General features: G+C 42.8%; 1 non-coding gene across 1 annotated transcript; it reads right to left on the reverse strand.

Annotated features, from left to right (window-relative positions):
- Positions 1-15,987: 15,987 nt before the first annotated feature.
- Positions 15,988-16,095, reverse strand: LOC128068423 (U6 spliceosomal RNA). Its single transcript, XR_008201486.1, has one exon. It is a non-coding gene; the product is annotated as a U6 spliceosomal RNA (small nuclear RNA).
- Between the last annotated feature and the right edge of the window lie 2,018 nt (positions 16,096-18,113).

Consider the following 18,113-nt stretch of genomic DNA (forward strand, 5'->3'; position numbering starts at 1 on the left):
TTCACCTGCTCTTATGTTGACAATGAACCACATCTCCTGGAATGGGATTCTAATCTGATTGTCTCCCCTACCCACTTTTTCTCTTTTCTCAATCTTTATGTATATATACTTTTATGTGCACATACGTTTGAAACACAAATAAAAAATAGTATACTGTTTTTATCTTCTGATTTTAGAGTAAGACAAGTATAGAACAATGGCTGGGTGGTCTGAAATTTCTTTGCAGCATCTAGCACACCAGGTGCAGTCAATACACATTAAGCCATCAAACAAATCAGAATTCCAAACATTGAAGAATATGTTATAGTCAGCTGCTTTTGCTGCAGGGTGAATTTTAGAAAAAGACTCAATTGGCTTTATCAATCACTAATATGCATACAAATTTCCTGGGGATGTTGTTAAATGCAGATTCTGATTTAATATGTCTGGGAGGGGGTGCCAAGACATTGCATTTCTATCCAAATCCCAGGTTACACTGATGTGCACTAGTCCATAACTGAGTGCATGCAGGCTGACTGCTCACAACGGGGAAAGGCCAAATCTTCCCCTTCACCAGTCCTAAAAACTATTGAAAACAAGATTCCAAAATTGAAACCAAGAAGGACCCTGTGGGCCTTGCCGGATACAAAGCTTTTCTGAGTCCCCTGTTTCTTATTTTTGGGAAAAAACTTCAGCCTCCTGGACTTTCTTGAATACCAAAGAGCAGATTGAGACAGCTGCTAATCAGGGAAGTAAGGAAATGCAGAAACAAAGGACAAACAATCAAGAAACTATAATGCAGCAATTAAGACAGGATCCTGGTTCCTCCTCAAGGGATAAACATAACAGTATCTTCCAGTTTTTCTGCAGGAACTGAGGGCCTCACCCAGGAGAAGAATGGTAACTTCAGGCTGAGCACAAATCCTGGAGTACCACCCTGTTACCTCACCACCAACCAATCAGAAGAAAGCCACACCCCCTGCAGCACTCACCCCAAATAGTGCCTATAAAAACTCCCCCCTGAAAACTGTTAGGAGTTCAAGGCTTTTGAGTACAAGCCACCCATTCTCCTTGCTTGGCCCTGGAATAAATCTTTCTCTGCTCCAAACTGATGTTTCAGTTTGTTTAGCCTCACTGTACTTCAGGAATAGGAACTTGTGTTCAGTAACAAAATTACATAAAGTGATGTCTTAAATGGTTTCCTTTACCACTCTATCCAAATCATCAAGTGGTGTTTGAAACAGGGGGGAAGGCTATTTATTTAAACAATCTTTAACTCAGTTCCTTTGGAAAAACACTGCTGGGTTGTGTGTGCCGTGCTGATCTGATGTGGACTCTAGCATGGATCTTCACCTAATAGGGAGAAAATATGCATTTATAACTAACTAGGATGAATTCAAAGCCTAATTGCCATGAGAAATATGCTAATCATGGGCTTCAGAAATTTAGAAGTATAAGCAGAACTGTGTTGGGACACTTACTCCTAACCAAAATTTCTTGAAATAAAATGCAGGGACAGAATATTCAATTTTCTGAAAAGACTCCCATATCCAATAATTTAATGATCATGAGAATTCTCATTTTTTATATCCTCTTTCAATTTATCCCAAATAGATCTGCATTTGATGAAAATGCCAAGACAATATATAAAGAGTACTAACAATTCCCCAAACGAATACCTGCAAAACTCAGCTTTCCAAATGTGTCTATAACCATTTGCCTGCTGGCAAAGTTTAACCATCAGCTCTGTGGGGTGAGAGGAGCTCTGATTTGTAGCATTTACTGATTTTCATGGTGTAAATACTCTCACCATGGCTGATTTCAGGCTACTAACGTGAGATCACTGAAACCCTCAAACCAACAACCCTCACATGTATCTGTAGACATTTCTGTTTAGTGGTGACAAAGCATGCAGGTTTTGGAGAAAAACTGCCTGTGTTTAAATGTGGTTCAGCTATGAAAACTTTGGTAAGTTATCCACCCTGTCTGGGCTCCAGTTTTTATGATTCATTTTATTTTGTAAGAAGGGAATTCTGATTGTTATAAAAGAAAATCTGACTTTTTATAAACTATAAATTGATGTGAATAAATTATTAAATCAATGTGTATTACTAAGTGCTGACTATTATTGTTTACCATACAATTCTATTGAAAATAAATCTCTGGGTAACTTGTTTAATGACAGGGCCTACTCACAAGGTCTTTCCATAAAGTAATATTTCTTGTATCATTTTAGAAATAACTTAAAGGCACTTCCTCTTGGATACTGTTAAGACCATGAATCTTAAAATAAGATGCTCTGCATGGTCATGAAAATAATGGTTCTTTGGACCATTATATTCTGAAAGATTTGGCAAACATATTCATTTGTATTAAGTCTTACAGATTACACCACTCAAGATTTAGACTTCTTCTGTTTTATCTTGGTTTCTAATTACATGATACCATAATAAAATATTAAAACTAGAATACCACCTTAAAACTGTACTAGTCAAGGAATAGGAAATTTTCCTCCACCCTTCTGTCTGGTCTAAGAATTAAATTGATATGAGACAGATTAACAAGAGAAATTTAAACCAAATTTCATACCATGTATACATGGAGACACTCAGGTAAAACCAGGAACTTGCTAAAATGGCCAAAGCCCTCACCTTAAAAACCATCCTCAGCTGAAGTCAAAGAGGATATTGTGGTAGGGGTTTGGAACTTCACAGGGAAAGAAGGCAATTCACATAAAGATGGAAAAGTAAATGTTTGCTGGACCAGCAGAGACAATGGGACACAGAGCAGAATTTTAACAGCCTTTACTGGGTTCCTCCCTGTCCATACACGTGGTTCACACCATAGTTATTTATGCTGACATCTCCCTTCCTGGAGCAGTGCCGGGGTCCAGTCCCGGTGGATCCAGCGTAATTTGAAGGGTGGATGGAGTCGGCGAGGAGAGATTTATTTAACTAGAAATATAAGATTAGATTAGGAAAAAATAGTGTAGGAGGAAAATGAGTGGAGAAAAGAGGCTGATTAACTTGGTTTACGTGGAAAACCAATAAAGTTCCAGACAAGGAACTTGCACCATCTACGCTGGGCCACAGGCGCCCGCTTGAATAGCGGAGGGTGCCCCGCCTTGGGCTCCCTCTCGCGTGGGTCTCAGAAGCCCAGGCAAGTAAGTAGACTCGATGAGGCTCCGCGCTCCAGGGATCAGCCTGAAAAGGAGAGGTAGGGAGAGGGAGCAAGAGAAAGAATTGACACAGGGGAGGCCAGGCTTGTGCAAAACCCCCTCCTACTGTATTATTTATAAGGTGTTTATATACCCTAAATTTTACATAATGGAAGATACAAAATCATGCAGGGGCAGCAGTCCTGACCCTTTCTGTATATCTTATACAAAAGGTCTCAGGTGATTTACATTATCTTCTGGCCAAGAGGCTTGTTAACACTTTTTGGCTCTCTTCCTTAATGAATGCTAATCTCGTTTCCTCTGAAGTGTTTTTCTTTAATCTGTATCTCCTTAAAGCACTAAAGTTACATCTCTATACACAAAGGCACAGTGGGTTATAACAAAGAAGGTACTTAACTCAAAGATCTAATGTTGCTACTTGTTTTTTCTATATACCAACTATATCAACAAACAAAAGATGAAAATTTGGCGGCAAGTATTGGCTCAACAATGAAATGCATAATCAGTTTTATTCTATTGATCTTGACACCTCTGAAGCCCCTGCATTCCTAGGATGGTTTAAGCTTCCTGTGCCTCTCGGGGTTCAGTTCAGTTCAGTTCAATTCAGTCGCTCAGTCGTGACTGACTCTTTGTGACCCCATGAATCGCAGCATGCCAGGCCTCCCTGTCCATCACTATCTCCCGGAGTTCACTCAAACTCACGTCCATCGAGTCCGTGATGCCATCCAGCCATCTCATCCTGAGTCGTCCCCTTCTCCTCCTGCCCCCAATCCCTCCCAGCATCACAGTCTTTTCCAATGAGTCAGCTCTTCGCATGAGGTGCCCAAAGGACTGGAGTTTCAGCTTCAGCATTATTCCTTCCAAAGAAATCCCAGGGTTGATCTCCTTCAGAATGGACTGGTTGGATCTCCTTGCAGTCCAAGGGACCCTCAAGAGTCTTCTCCAACACCACAGTTCAAACGCATCAATTCGTCGGCACTCAGCCTTCTTCATAGTCCAATTCTCACATCCATACATAACCACAGGAAAAACCATAGCCTTGACTAGATGAACCTTAGTCGGCAAAGTAATGTCTCTGCTTTGGAATATTGCATCTAGGTTGGTCATAACTTTTCTTCCAAGGAGTAAGCATCTTTTAATTTCATGGCTCCAGTCACCATCTGCAGTGATTTTGGAGCCCCCCAAAATAAAGTCAGCCAGTGTTTCCACTCTTTCCTCATCTATTTCCCATGAAGTGATGGAACCAGATGCCATGATCTTCATTTTCTCAATGTTGAGCTTTAAGCCAACTTTTTCACTCTCCTCTTTCACTTTCATCAAGAGGCTTTTGAGCTCCCCTTCACTTTCTGCCATAAGGGTGGTGTCATCTGCATATCTGAGGTTATTGATATTTCTCCCGGCAATCTTGATTCCAGCTTGTTTCTTCCAGTCCAGTGTTTCTCATGATGTACTCTGCATATAAGCTAAATAAGTAGGGTGACAATATACAGCCTTGACGTACTCCTTTTCCTATTTGGAACCAGTCTGTGTTCCATGTCCAGTTCTAACTGTTGCTTCCTGACCTGCACACAGAATTCTCAAGAGGCAGGTCAGGTGGTCTGGTATTACCATCTCTTTCAGAGTTTTCCACAGTTTATTGTGATCCACACAGTCAAAGGCTTTGGCATAGTCAATGAAGCAGAAATAGATGTTTCTCTGGAACTCTCTTGCTTTTTCCATGATCCAGCAGATGTTGGCAATTTGATCTCTGGTTCCTCTGCCTTTTCTAAAACCAGCTTGAACATCAGGGAGTTCACGGTTCACATATTGCTGAAGTCTGGCTTGGAGAATTTTGAGCATTACTTTACTAGCATGTGAGATGAGTGCAATTGTGCGGTCCTTTGAGCATTCTTTGGCATTGCGTTTCTTTGGAATTGGAATGAAAACTGACCTTTTCCAGTCCTGTGGCCACTGCTGAGTTTTCCAAATTTGCCTGCATATTGAGTGCAGCACTTTCACAGCATCATCTTTCAGGACTTGAAACAGCTCAACTGGAATTCCATTACCTCCACTAGCTTTGTTCGTAGTGATGATTTCTAAGGCCCACTTGACTTCACTTTCCAAGATGCCTGGCTCTAGATTAGTGATCACATCATCATGATTATCTGGGTCGTGAAGATCTTTTTTGTACAGTTCTTCTGTGTGTTCCTGCCACCTCTTCTTAATATCTTCTGCTTTTGTTAGGTCCATATCATTTCTGTCCTTTATCGAGCCCATCTTTGCATGAAATGTTCCCTTGGTATCTCTAATTTTCTTGAAGAGATAGTCTTTCCCTTTCTGTTGTTTTCCTCTATTTCTTTGCATTGATCTCTGAAGAAGGCTTTCTTATCTCTTCTTGCTATTCTTTCGAACTCTGCATTCAGATGCTTATATCTTTCCTTTTCTCCTTTGCTTTTTGCCTCTCTCCTTTTCACAGCTATTTGAAGGCCTCCCCAGACAGCCATTTTGCCTTTTTGCATTTCTTTTCCATGGGGATGGTCTTGATCCCTGTCTCCTGTACAATGTCACGACCTCTGTCGATAGTTCATCAGGCACTCTATCTATCAGATCTAGTCCCTTAAATCTATATCTCACTTCCAGTGTATAATCATAAGGGATTTGATTTAGGTCATACCTGAATGGTCTAGCAGTTTTCCCTATTTTCTTCAATTTAAATCTGAATTTGGTAATAAGGAGTTCATGCTCTGAGCCGCAGTCAGCTCCCGGTCTTGTTTTTGTTGACTGTATAGAGCTTCTCCATTTTGGCTGCATAGAATATAATCAATCTGATTTCAGTGTTGACCATCTGGTGATGTCCATGTGTAGAGTCTTCTCTTGTCTTGTTGGAAGAGGGTGTTTGCTATGACCAGTGCATTTTCTTGGCAAAACTCTATTAGTCTTTGCCCTGCTTCATTCTGCATTCCAAGGCCAAATTTGCCTGTTACTCCAGGTGTTTCTTGACTTCCTACTTTTGCATTCCAGTCCCCTATAATGAAAAGGACATATTTTTTGGGTGTTAGTTCTAAAAGATATTGTAGGTCTTCATAAAACCATTCAACTTCAGCTTCTTCAGCGTTACTGGTTGGGGCATAGACTTGATAACTGTGATATTGAATGGTTTGCCTTGGAAACGAACAAAGATCATTCTGTCATTTTTGAGATTGCATCCAAGTACTGCATTTCGGACTCTTTCGTTGACCATATTGGCTACTCCACTTCTTCTGAGGGATTCCTGCCCGCAGTAGTAGATATAATGGTCATCTGAGTTAAATTCACCCATTCCAGTCCATTTTAGTTTGCTGATTCCTAGAACGTCGATGTTCACCCTTGCCATCTCTTGTTTGAATACTTCCAATTTGCCTTGATTCATGGATCTGACATTCCAGGTTCCTATGCAATATTGCTCTTTACAGCATTGGATCTTGCTTCTGTCACCAGTCACATCCATAGCTGGGTATTGTTTTTGCTTTGGCTCCATCCCTTCTTTCTTTCTGAAGTTATTTCTCCACTGATCTCCAGTAGCATATTGGGCACCTAATGACTTGGGGAGTTCCTCTTTTGGTATCCTATCATTTTGCCTTTTCCTACTGTTCATGGGGTTCTCAAGGCAAGAATACTGAAGTGGCTTGCCATTCCCTTTGCCAGTGGACCACATTCTGTCAGGCCTCTCCACCATGACCCGCCCGTCTTGAGTTGCCCCGCAGGCATGGCTTGGTTTCATTGAGTTAGACAAGGCTGTGGTCCTAGTGTGATTAGATTGACTAGTTTTCTGTGAGTATGGTTTCAGTGTGTCTGCCCTCTGATGCCCTCTTGCAATACTTACCATCTTACTTGGGTTTCTCTTACCTTGGTGTGGGGTATCTCTTCACAGCTGCTCCATCAAAGCACAGCCGCTGTTCCTTACTTTGGATGAGGGGTATCTCCTTACTGCCACCGTTCCTGACCTTCAACGTGGGATAGCTCCTCTAGGCCCTCCTGTGCCTGCATAGCCACCAGTCCTTGGGTTGCTCCTCCTGGCGGCCGGCCCTGGCCTCGGGCGTGGGTGTCTCCTCCCAGCTGCCGCCCCTGGCCTCGGGCGTGAGGTGGCTTCTCCTGGCCGCCCCTGATCTCGGACGGGGGGTGTCTCCTCCTGGCAGCCACTGGCCTCACACGCCGAGTAGCTCCTCTCAGCCACCGCCCCTGACCTCAGACGCGGGGTGTCTCCTCCCAGCCGCCACCCCTGACCTCGGACGTGGGGTGTCTCCTCCCGGCCGCTGCGCAGCTGTAAGAGTCCTGCAGCCAGGCTAGAAAGCCATCAGAGGGGTTTTTGGATTGAAACACTTGTATTATGTCCAGGAGACTTATTATATAAAAGCTCTAAATTAACCTTTCCCAGAAAAAGTTGGTGGGGGGATAGGTCCCCTGTTAATGTTAGAGGAGTGGATGAAAAGCATAATGTAGTACGGCAGGCAGACTCTGGTTTTGGGGGTGGATGCTCAGGAAATTTCAGGGGTTCCCCCTGAGGGCTGATCACGCCCTTGTGTTTTGTCAGGCTTCCTTCCTCATGACCTTTGCCATGGGCGGGGTTCCTCCCGGTGGCTGCCGGCAGAGCAGGTCCTCTCTCTACATTCTTTTACGCAGTTAGGGAGAAGATGAAAGGTTCTTCCTGGGTCTTTTGGGCCTTGATTATTTTCAGCTAAAATAATCCACATGCCAAAGAGATACATTTTGGGATTGAAAACTTTACTCCCCTACACAATGCTTTGCATGCAGTCTTACTTCCCACTGCCATTCACCTTACATATAAATCAGACTATAAACCACTTTGGGGCAGATTTAGGTTCTATCCATCACTATTTCTCCATTGCCATTTCCAGAACCTGGCTCTTAGCAGTTGGTAAGTATTTGTTGAATTAAGATAATTTCATATTCTTTCCCCCAAATAACTTCCATTAATCTATTCCCGTATGAAGCAAAAGAAGGATTCCAAAGCGAAAATCCTGAAAGCTATACTCTTTTTGAAAATCATAAGATACATTAGAGTCCTTTGGATGGCAAGGAGATTAAAACCAGTCAATCCTAAAGGAAATCAGTCCTGAATATTCATTGGAAGGACTGATGCTGAAGCTGAAGCTCCAATACTTTGGCCACCTGATGCGAAGAACTGACTCACTGGAAAAGACCCTGATGCTGGGAAAGATTGAGGACGTGAGGAGACAAGGGCAACAGAGGATGAGATGGTTGGATGGTATCTCTGACTCAATGGCCTTGAATTTGATCAAACTCTGGGAGACAGAGAAGGAAAGGGAAGCCTGGCATGCTGCAGTTCATAGGGTCACAAAGAGTTAGACAGGACTTAGTGGCTGAACAACATCAGCAATGTATACCAGCATATTAAAGGACCAGCAAAGTGTTGTAGTTAAGAAACTTGCCTAAAACTATTTAGCTGAAACTTTTATATCCAAGGAACTCCTATTAATAGCACAATTATAAATGTAATCTTCCAGCTTGGAACATTTTTTGAGAGTGAAATGGAGCACTGTTACTAATTACTAATTACACCAGAAAATAGGCATAAACTGGAACTATTCAGTGTAATTGTGGACATACAGTCATCCTATTTGTGAATGTCATTAGGAAGTGGAGAAAAATGTGGAAATTCCACAACCACTGTTACATGGATCAAAGTGAAGGAAACAACAGTTGGTTGTAATCCCTCCTTTTAGTCACAAAAAGCACGAGGTCACAGAGAAGTTAACCCACTACCCACTGGCAAGTCCCTCAGCACCCAGCAAGCAGGCAGAGCTGTGAATAAAATCCCGCGGAGAAGACAATGGCACCCCACTCCAGTACTCTTGCCTGGAAAATCCCATGGACAGAGGAACCTGGAAGGCTGCAGTCCATGGGGTCGCTGAGGGTGGGACACAACTGAGCGACTTCACTTTCACTTTCATGCATTGGAGAAGGAAATGGCAATCCACTCCAGCGTTCTTGCCTGGAGAATCCCAGGGACAGGGGAGCCTAGTGGGCTGCCGTCTCCGGGGTCGCACAGAGTCAGACACGACTGAAGCGACTTAGCAGCAGCAGCAGCAGCACTGGAAAGCATTTTCCAAATCAGTTCTGATTCAATTCTAAAATGAAAACATTAATTATTTTACAATCTTCGCGAAGAAGAAAAGAAACTCTAGACTTAGATGCTTCTCACAAAATATCATTTTGTCATTTGTGTACATGCAAATGTAAATAAAATGTCAGCCAGGAATCTTCTTCTCTTTGGAGAGCTAGGAATAATTGTCTGAGCTCTCAGTAACCCCATTCTTTAATGGAAGGCCAAAGTTCTGCTCCGAAGTTTCTGCAAATTCCCATGGGCCTATCTCATGGTCTCTTCTGCCTTCTAGGCTCATAGTTTCTCCATGATTTATAATATCAACTTAGTCATAAAACTGGGTTCAGTTCGCCCAAAGCAGATTTACTTTCACTTGTTGTCAAAGTATCTTGAAAAATGTTATAAGAGGAAAAAGGAGGAATTAACTTAACAGCAAAGCATATGATAGTAACAATTAAGCCACAGCATTTTGAAAAATGGGTTTTCCACATGGCTCAGTGGTAAAGAATCCGCCTGCTAAGCAGGAGACGTGGGTTCAGTTCCTCGTCTGTTTTCTATGTCTGCATCTCCATTCCTCCCTTCAAATGGGTTGTCAGTACTATTTTTCCAGATTCTCTATGTATCTGTGTTAATATATGACTTTTGTTTATCTGTTTCTAACTTTACTCTGTAGAACAGGCTTTAGGTTCATTCACATCACTTTAACTGACTCAAATTTGTTCCTTTTTATGGCTGAGAAATATTCCATTGCAACTATAATGGGAAGGAGGTTCAAGAGGGAAGGGACATATGTATACTTGTGGCTGATTCATGTTGTTGTAAGACAGAAACCAACACAATACTGTACAGCAATTATCCTCCAATTAACACACAAGAAAAAAAGTTAAAAAGGAGCTTCCTCAGATGTGAGAGTGAGGAGGACATTTCAAGGCCCATTTAAGGACCTACTCTCCAACTCTTGGTAAGTGGAAGATCAGGCTAAAGAACTCAGCAAGAAGAAACTTGGGTGACATTCAACAGAGTTTAGGCTTTAGACTGGAGAGTACAGGCTCTAAAACTCCAAAGTGTAGGAGCCAGGGAGATAAAATCATAAAACAGATGTAGGAGGCCTCATGTCAGACTGCAGAGTAGTTGCCTTGTCTATAGAAAGAGCCCCTATTCACTTCAGCCTTCTGGTGCCAGGCTGGGATGCAGACCTGTTGTGGCCAGATATCCAATTTCACAAGAGAAACCAAAAATCTACATTTTTGTGTAAAATACTTCAGTTTTAAGGACTGACAACCTCCACACAGACAAAGGAGACTCACTGACTATTTATAAGCAGAGGTGTCACAGCATCAGATTTTCATTTTAGAAAGACTAAGTGTGCATCTGTAGAGAGGATTAGCTGCAAAAACCTACCCCTAACCACCTATTATAGTAGCCAGTACTAGCCTACTGTGAGTGGCCAAGTGAGCCTCAAGAAGTCTAATCCAGTGATGAAACTGAACATAAGCATTTGTAAAGAAGAAATATTTAGGTAGTAGTAGGACTAAACTTGTAAATGAATGGAAGTATGGGATAGTAAGTGAGAGCGAGCAGTTCAGAACTTTTTCTGTCTAAAATTGCATGGCATTGAATGGAAAATCTAAGTCTACACTTAGACATGTCAACTGTAAAATTTCTCAAATATATCCAAGAGGTAGTGAGTAACACTACTCAAAATAATTGTTAAGATCATGTGGCAACTTGAAAAAGTGACCACACATAGATGTCAAGTGGGGAAATGATTATAAATACAAACACACACATGTATACGTGCATATCTGCACCAAGATGACAAAAAATCCATGGATATGCAGATTACATAGGCTTCCCAGGTAGCTCAATGGTAAAGAATCTGCCTGCCAATGCAGGAGACACGGGTTTGACCCCTGGGTCTGGGAGATCCCATGGAAAAGAAAATGGCAACCCACTCCAGTGTTCTTGCCTGGGAAATCCCATGGACAGAGGAGCCTGGCGGGCTACAGTCCACGGGGTCACAAAAGAGTCCAACACGACCAAGTGACTAAACAACAACAAAGCCAATGACTCATGCAAAGGGCAAATGTAATTTTTAAAAATGAAAATGGTATAATTTGTTGAAATGACAGGATTTTAAATGTTTTTTTTCTTTTCATTTATTTTATTGTGATCTTGTAAAAATTGGTTTACAGTGAAAATAATAAACACAAAAATGACCAACAATTTCTGTGGGAGTAAGGAGAAGACAAGCTTGCCATAAACTAAAGAATTACGGAAGATGTGCTGGAGGACATGAGGCTTGAACAAGCCCTGGAAGGGCTGGAAAGTAATTATCGCCTCGAGATAAATGGTTCCCCTGCTTCTCCATGAAAAATTGCACTCCTTCCAGGAACAACAAAAAAAAAAATACAATTCTCCTATACATTGTAGCAAAAGATGAACAAAGCCAATTGCCATCTTGAAACTTTTCTGATTTGCATTTAAAAATTCACTCTAAATTTCCAAAAGATGAACATTGTTTTGGTTCAAAATGTTACTTGATATGATGGAATTTTCAGGAGCCCAGAGATCAGAAAACCTGAATGCAGCAAAGACCCATCCATTAACCAGCTGTTATGCCATAAAGCCATTCTTCCTTTCGGGGCTTCCATTTTTCTTTTGTAAAATGGAGCTGCTGAATTATTTGACCCCTTAAGTTTCTAGCCAATGATAAAATACTGTATATTTTTCTCTAAGAGTATTCAGATTCCTCACATAAAAGCTTAAGACTTATGAAACTACTGACACACCCTGTTCTGTGTTTTTCTTTTGTTGGTGATTAAAGTATATATTCAAGATCATCCATGCCTTTCTAACAAATGAGTTCATCACTCAGAAGCAGCCCACCAAAAGAACAGTGGAATGATCTATTAAAGGGTCAGCCAAGGAGCCAGCTCAGGAACACCACGGTGAGGAGGTGAGACTCCGACCCACGGAGGCAGCGTATGTGCCATATCAACACCTGAGAGATGATGCTAGGCCTCCAGTAACTCAAAAAGTCCAAGAACAAAGTGGCAGAAAGAGAAATGTCGCCTCTCATCATCACACACAATAATCCGCTGGTGGGGCTTGTGCTTCCACTTCCACAATCCTAGGCTCTGTGGGGCTGCAATTTCCAGTTCCCAAAGGAGGAGCACCTAGCCCAGGAGACGCGATGCTGCTTTCACTGAAGTAGAAGCTATATCTACCACTGGGATGGTTCAAACTCTTCATGACAGGGGCGATCAAAGAAGTCAGTTGCTGCTGAGACAATCGGCCTTGATGACCCCGAGAAGTTAGGTATGTTTCTACACCATATCTATGAATATGAGATCTTCATGAAGGCATTTCTTAGTGTTTCCACCCAGTAGTAACTGTCATTGGCCGATTGTAACACAAAAGCATCAGGGCATCGAAGGGCTTAGAATCCTCAGAATGAAGGTCTGCGTCAGTGCACTAGGGAAGCAGACGGTGGAAGTACTTGCAGAGCGTGGGGGGGATCTACGACCGAAGTGCAGGAGAGAGACGGTAAACATCCACGAGCGCCTCGGGGCAGCAGCCGCGGAAGCGGGAGCTAGGTGCTTCCACTGTACTTCTGACCTCCTCCAGGAAGACGCAACCTGAAGATGGCTCTGTGAGCAGCTGGGCTTTCGTACCTCCGCTTTCCAGGAGATGTGACGTCCTCTTACTCTAAGCATGCCATGCCGTCCCCAGGGCTTAGTTTGTGGACCAGATATAACTAGAGGGCATAAATGAGTCCCAGAGGTGCAAGGGGCAGACTATAAGACATCTTTGTGGAACTTTTCATACTGGGTTGGCTTCACTGTTCCTGCAGACAGTTCCCATCACAACCAACCTGCTCAGTGCAGACCCATGAGCCTTGGCTACCTGAGGGTAACTAGCCACACGCAAGTCTCTGCCTTCTCCTGCCCCTTTCCAGCTCAGCTTCAGATGAAATACCACATCAAAGAGCATTTGCTTTGGCATGTGAGAAGCCACTGAAGGTGTTGAATGGTGCACACCAGTTGTGCTGAGGAGCAAAAGGGTGGGGCCAGCTTTGGCCAGTAAGAGCCAGGAGACGGGAGAGAGGCAGACAGATAAATTCTCTTTCCTTCCTCACTCCTGCAGAATGTCCTGCATCATGATTTCACCATAGAGCCTGCCAGAGTAGGTGGACCTGCTCAGTGACCTGCCATCTCTTTCAGCTCTTGGTGAAGTAACTGTCAGCATGTGACCTCACATTGCCTCACCCCCTTGTTCTCATTCCTGATGCCCTGGGCTTATACTTCTCAAATAAAACATTAGAACTTAGTCCTTGGCTCAGATTCTCTTTCCTAAGACCCTTAGTCAATAACTACACTATCCAGATTCCACTCACATTGTATATGACCATGCAACTGAATTCTTGTCACTGGAATATAAGAAGACACCAAGTACACCACTTCTAAACTTGGCACATAAAGATGTGCTCTTGGGACATCCCTGATGGGCCAGTGGTTAGGACTTCTCCTTCCAGTGCAGGGAGCATGGGTTCAGTTCCTGGTTAGGGAGCTAAGACTCCACACAACCGGCGGCCAAGTAAAACCAAACATAAAGCAGAAGGAATATTGTATCAAATTCAACAGATTTTTTAAATGGTCCACATCAAAAGACTGAAAAAAAATTGTTCTTTTTCCCTACCAACTGAAAAGGAAAAATGAGAGGGAGAACCGGGGTGACTTAGAAGCCTGTATAAGACAGAGCCTCTCTGAGCCTGAGTCTCTACGTGACAGTGGACTAGCACAATCTGCTGAGCCATTAACCATCCCTCGACCATTAGATGAACTAGGAATAAGCTCCTGTTTGAACTAGCACATGTTTGAGGGCTATTGCTCATGCAGTCAGCGTACCCTACTGATCTACTTATGTTGTCATTAAACAGTAACTAAAACGAGTAAAGATTAAGGTCCTAAAAAAAAGGCATAGCACCAAGGCAGTAAGTCCCATTTTCTTTTTTTCCATCTGCCTACTAGAAACCACATTTTATTTGTAAAACTGTGTAAATGAAATAAAACAACAAAGTTATGACATGTTTCTCCAAAATCTACTGTTAGTAGGTGAGAAGCCTCTCCCACACTCACCAACTCCTCTCTTCATACCTACAGGGGGAAGAAAAAGCCAAGTGATCTGAACTGGCAGATGCTGACCTGCTTAGATAACTTTCTGCTGATTTTACTAACAAGGGCTCCAATCATAGGATAGGAAAACAAAAGAAACTAAGCTAGATGCAATCACTGAAACAAAGAGATAAACTAATAGAAATATGAACTAAGAGATGGAACGAAGAACTGGACTAATTCCTCATTTCTACCACCCATGCTACCCACAAATGAGAACAATTTTTTCTCTGAAAAGCAAAAAGTTTCCCACGGGAAGAGCACCTCACTTTTTGATATTGGTAGATGATGCCCTCTGAGCTTAAAGTGGGAGAACACTGTGCCCTATCAGCGTCCATCCCCTTGCAACAGCCGCTTCCACAAACAGCCCAAATACCTCTGCTCAGCTCACTCTGCCTCCTGGCACCCACACGCTCTCTCCCTGAAGGCAAGCCTGTGACACAGCGGAATCAGCACAGTTCCTGCCTTTCTCTCCCAGCGCTCTATTCAGGTAAGAACAGAACAGATGCCGGGTCAGCCTGGGCTGAGGATGAGTGGGAGCCGCTCAGTGGAAATGCTAAGGAGAAACTGGCCCGAACCAAAGACCGGGAGGAGGCGGGTCAGGAGGATGAGATGAAGTCAACACCTGTGGCCTCTGGCTGGGGGCAAAGAAGAGGATCATAGATCTCAGTCACACTAATGGGACATCTTATTAATTGTTTTGATCTATGTATACTTGATTTACAACGTTACATTTCTAGTGTACAGCAAAGTGATTCAGTTTTATATGTGTGTGTGTGTTCTTTTTCACGTTTTCCACTGTGGTTTATCAGAGGATACTTAGTTCCCTGTGCTACACAGTAGGACCTTGTTGTTTACCCATCATACATTAGTTAGTTTGCATCTCCGAGAATGGGACATCTTAAACGAAGGGAGAACTTGACATTGCCTATCTGTTCACTCAGCACAGACTCACTGAGAGTGTACCTTCCACCAGGTGCTGTCACTGGGAATGTTGCAAGTGGCAGGATAACTGCTATCTGCTCTGATGGTCCTCGCGGCCCAGTTGAGAAAGTCCACAACACACTGTCAATAAGTTAGAGGTGCCAAGGGATTCATTCCCACCTGCTTTCTGCAGAAAAATGAATTGCAAAAGAAGTGAATCTCATTATCTTAAACATCACTTTAAAAACCTCTAAAAAAGTCCTCTTGTGGCTTAAGATATAAATCTCAAGACCTTGAACTAAAAATCAAGACACAAGTTCTGATAAACAGTCATTCTTACCGTCCACTTAGATTTTTTTCTTTCTTAAGATTTTAAAATACATTATCTGATGTGCTCCCATTAATTAGGTATAGAAAATTAAGATCCTTATCTTCAGCTAAAAAAAAATAAATAAAAAACCTCAGAGAGGTTAAATCAAGTCATATACCTCTTTTTTTCATTTTTGTTTATGTTAGACATCCATATTTACACACATATTTTTGGCATTTACTAAATACTTGGGGGCACATTTATTAACTATCCACGTTTATCAGATAGCCAGTACATTTATTTTTTATTTTTTAATTTGAATATAATTTCTTTCATGAATTTGCATGTCACCCTAGTGCAAGGGCTTCTAATCATCTCTGTTTCATTACAGTTTTAGTGTATGTGCTGCAAAGTGAGTGAGTACCAGCAAATTCATTGTTCATGCACTATCCGTCAGTGTGTGTGTGTGTGTGTGTGTGTGTGTGTGTGTGTGTGTGTGTGTGTGTGTACTGCTTAAGGCTGGAAAGAAAACAAGGAACAAAGCAGACCCTCACCCCAAAACCCAAGGAAAACACTTTCTTTCATGAGGCTTGCCTCCTAGAATGGAAAAAAGTTTAGAAAGTCTTAAATGAATACAATAAATATTTAGTAGAAGTATAGAGAAGTTCAAAAAGGAACAACAAAGGAGGGGAGGGGGAAAGGAAGTGTCAGATGGGGGTGCAATTTTAGACAGGGAAGGACTAATGAGAAAATAACAGGTGAACAGACAGCCGAGGAGGTGGGGAGTGCACCATGTGGGTTACAGGGGCAAAGCTCTCCATGAGAGCTCATGCTGGCCTGTCCAAGGGGCAGCAATGAGGCCAGTAGCTTAGAGTCAAATAAGCAAGGGGGTGAGTAGTAAGAAAAAGGGTTACAAACAGAAAAAGATAGAAGGATCATGGAAAACCTGGCTTTACTCTGTCACTATAACAGTAATGGCTTTCATTCAAAGTAGGGTGGGAAACCACAAAAGGCTGCTGAGGACTGGAAAGACATAATCTCGCCTGTATTTTAGTAGAATCACTGGCTGTTTTGCTGCGGAGAGATCGCAGAGAACTAAGGGAAGAATCGTGAGAGTAAGGTGGTCTTGGAACAACCCGAGTGAGGAGCCCACGATTAACCCAGAACAGTAACAGTGAAGGTGCTGAGGACGGCCAGCTTCTGCATGTATCGAGAAGGTGGAGCTGACAGATTTTCTGATGGACGGCCTGGGGAAAAAAAAGGAAAATCTGAGATACCCTGAATACCTGTAGTCAGGAGGAGAGACACTGGGACAGAATCCTCAAACTTAGCTCCTTGAGGACTACAGACTACAGGCCATGCCTAGTTCCATGTAATTGTAATCTAAACATACGCTATACAGTTCCACTTTCTGAAATAACAGTGAGGAGAAAGCAAGCAAAAAGCAAATAGAAAAGGAAGGATAATTCTTTCTAACTAGGAAGAAACTGTAACAAGGCTTCATCCATTTTGCAAGTCTGGTTGTATGATTTTGGAATTCTCCAAAAGCAGAGTCCTCAACAAGATTTTGGGTGCAAGGAGTTTATTGTGGAGACCATTCTCAGGGAGGAGATGAAGCGGGTGGTGGAAGGAGGGAACACCAATGCAGAGAGGCATGGTTGAGCTGGTTACCACCATGGGTCACTGTGGTTCAGTCCCACCGGAGGCTGCCTGAGAAACCACATAGAATGCATCTCAGAATTGTCCCTGTGACAGTTCTGGAACATTCATACTGATCCTCATATTCCCTTAGCTGTGGGCTGCTTCCACAGACATTGACCTCCAACATTTGTGGACCATCTTTGCTGTGCTGAATAGCCTTTCTGGGCATCAGAGAAGGCAAAAAAAAAAAGAAGAAGAAGGAGAGAGACCCCCTAGTAGACACCTGAGATGAGGCCGTGTAATCCTGTGAAGCTGTCTGGCCCACTTGACCTTACACCAGGCAGGAAGGCGGTGACATGTAGGCCATCATAAAAGGCTGAAACATCAGGTCACACACACACCCCAGTGCCTGGTCTCTTCTTTCACTGCGACCCTTCACTCGTCCTGTTCTCCTCCCACCACCACTATACTCCCAAACACCCCTCCTTTCTCTCAAACCATCACTGTGACCAACAGTCAACATCCATGTGAAATGTCACTCCCTTCAAAAACCTGGGAAAATTTCCAGTTAGAAGAGCCCCTCACTCTTCTTAATGCCTGCAGCATGAACATCTCTAACTTTGGACCCTTAACTCCAATCAATGCCTTATGGATACTTCAGTTCAGTACAGTTCAGTCACTCAGTTGTGTCTGACTCTTTGTGACCCCATGGACTGCAGCACACCAGGGCTCCCTGTCTATCACAGACTCCTAGAGTTTACCCAAACTCATGTCCATTGAGTCAGTGATGCCATCCAACCA

This window comes from Budorcas taxicolor, chromosome 24 (assembly GCF_023091745.1).
Source record: "Budorcas taxicolor isolate Tak-1 chromosome 24, Takin1.1, whole genome shotgun sequence".
Lineage (NCBI taxonomy): Eukaryota > Metazoa > Chordata > Mammalia > Artiodactyla > Bovidae > Budorcas > Budorcas taxicolor.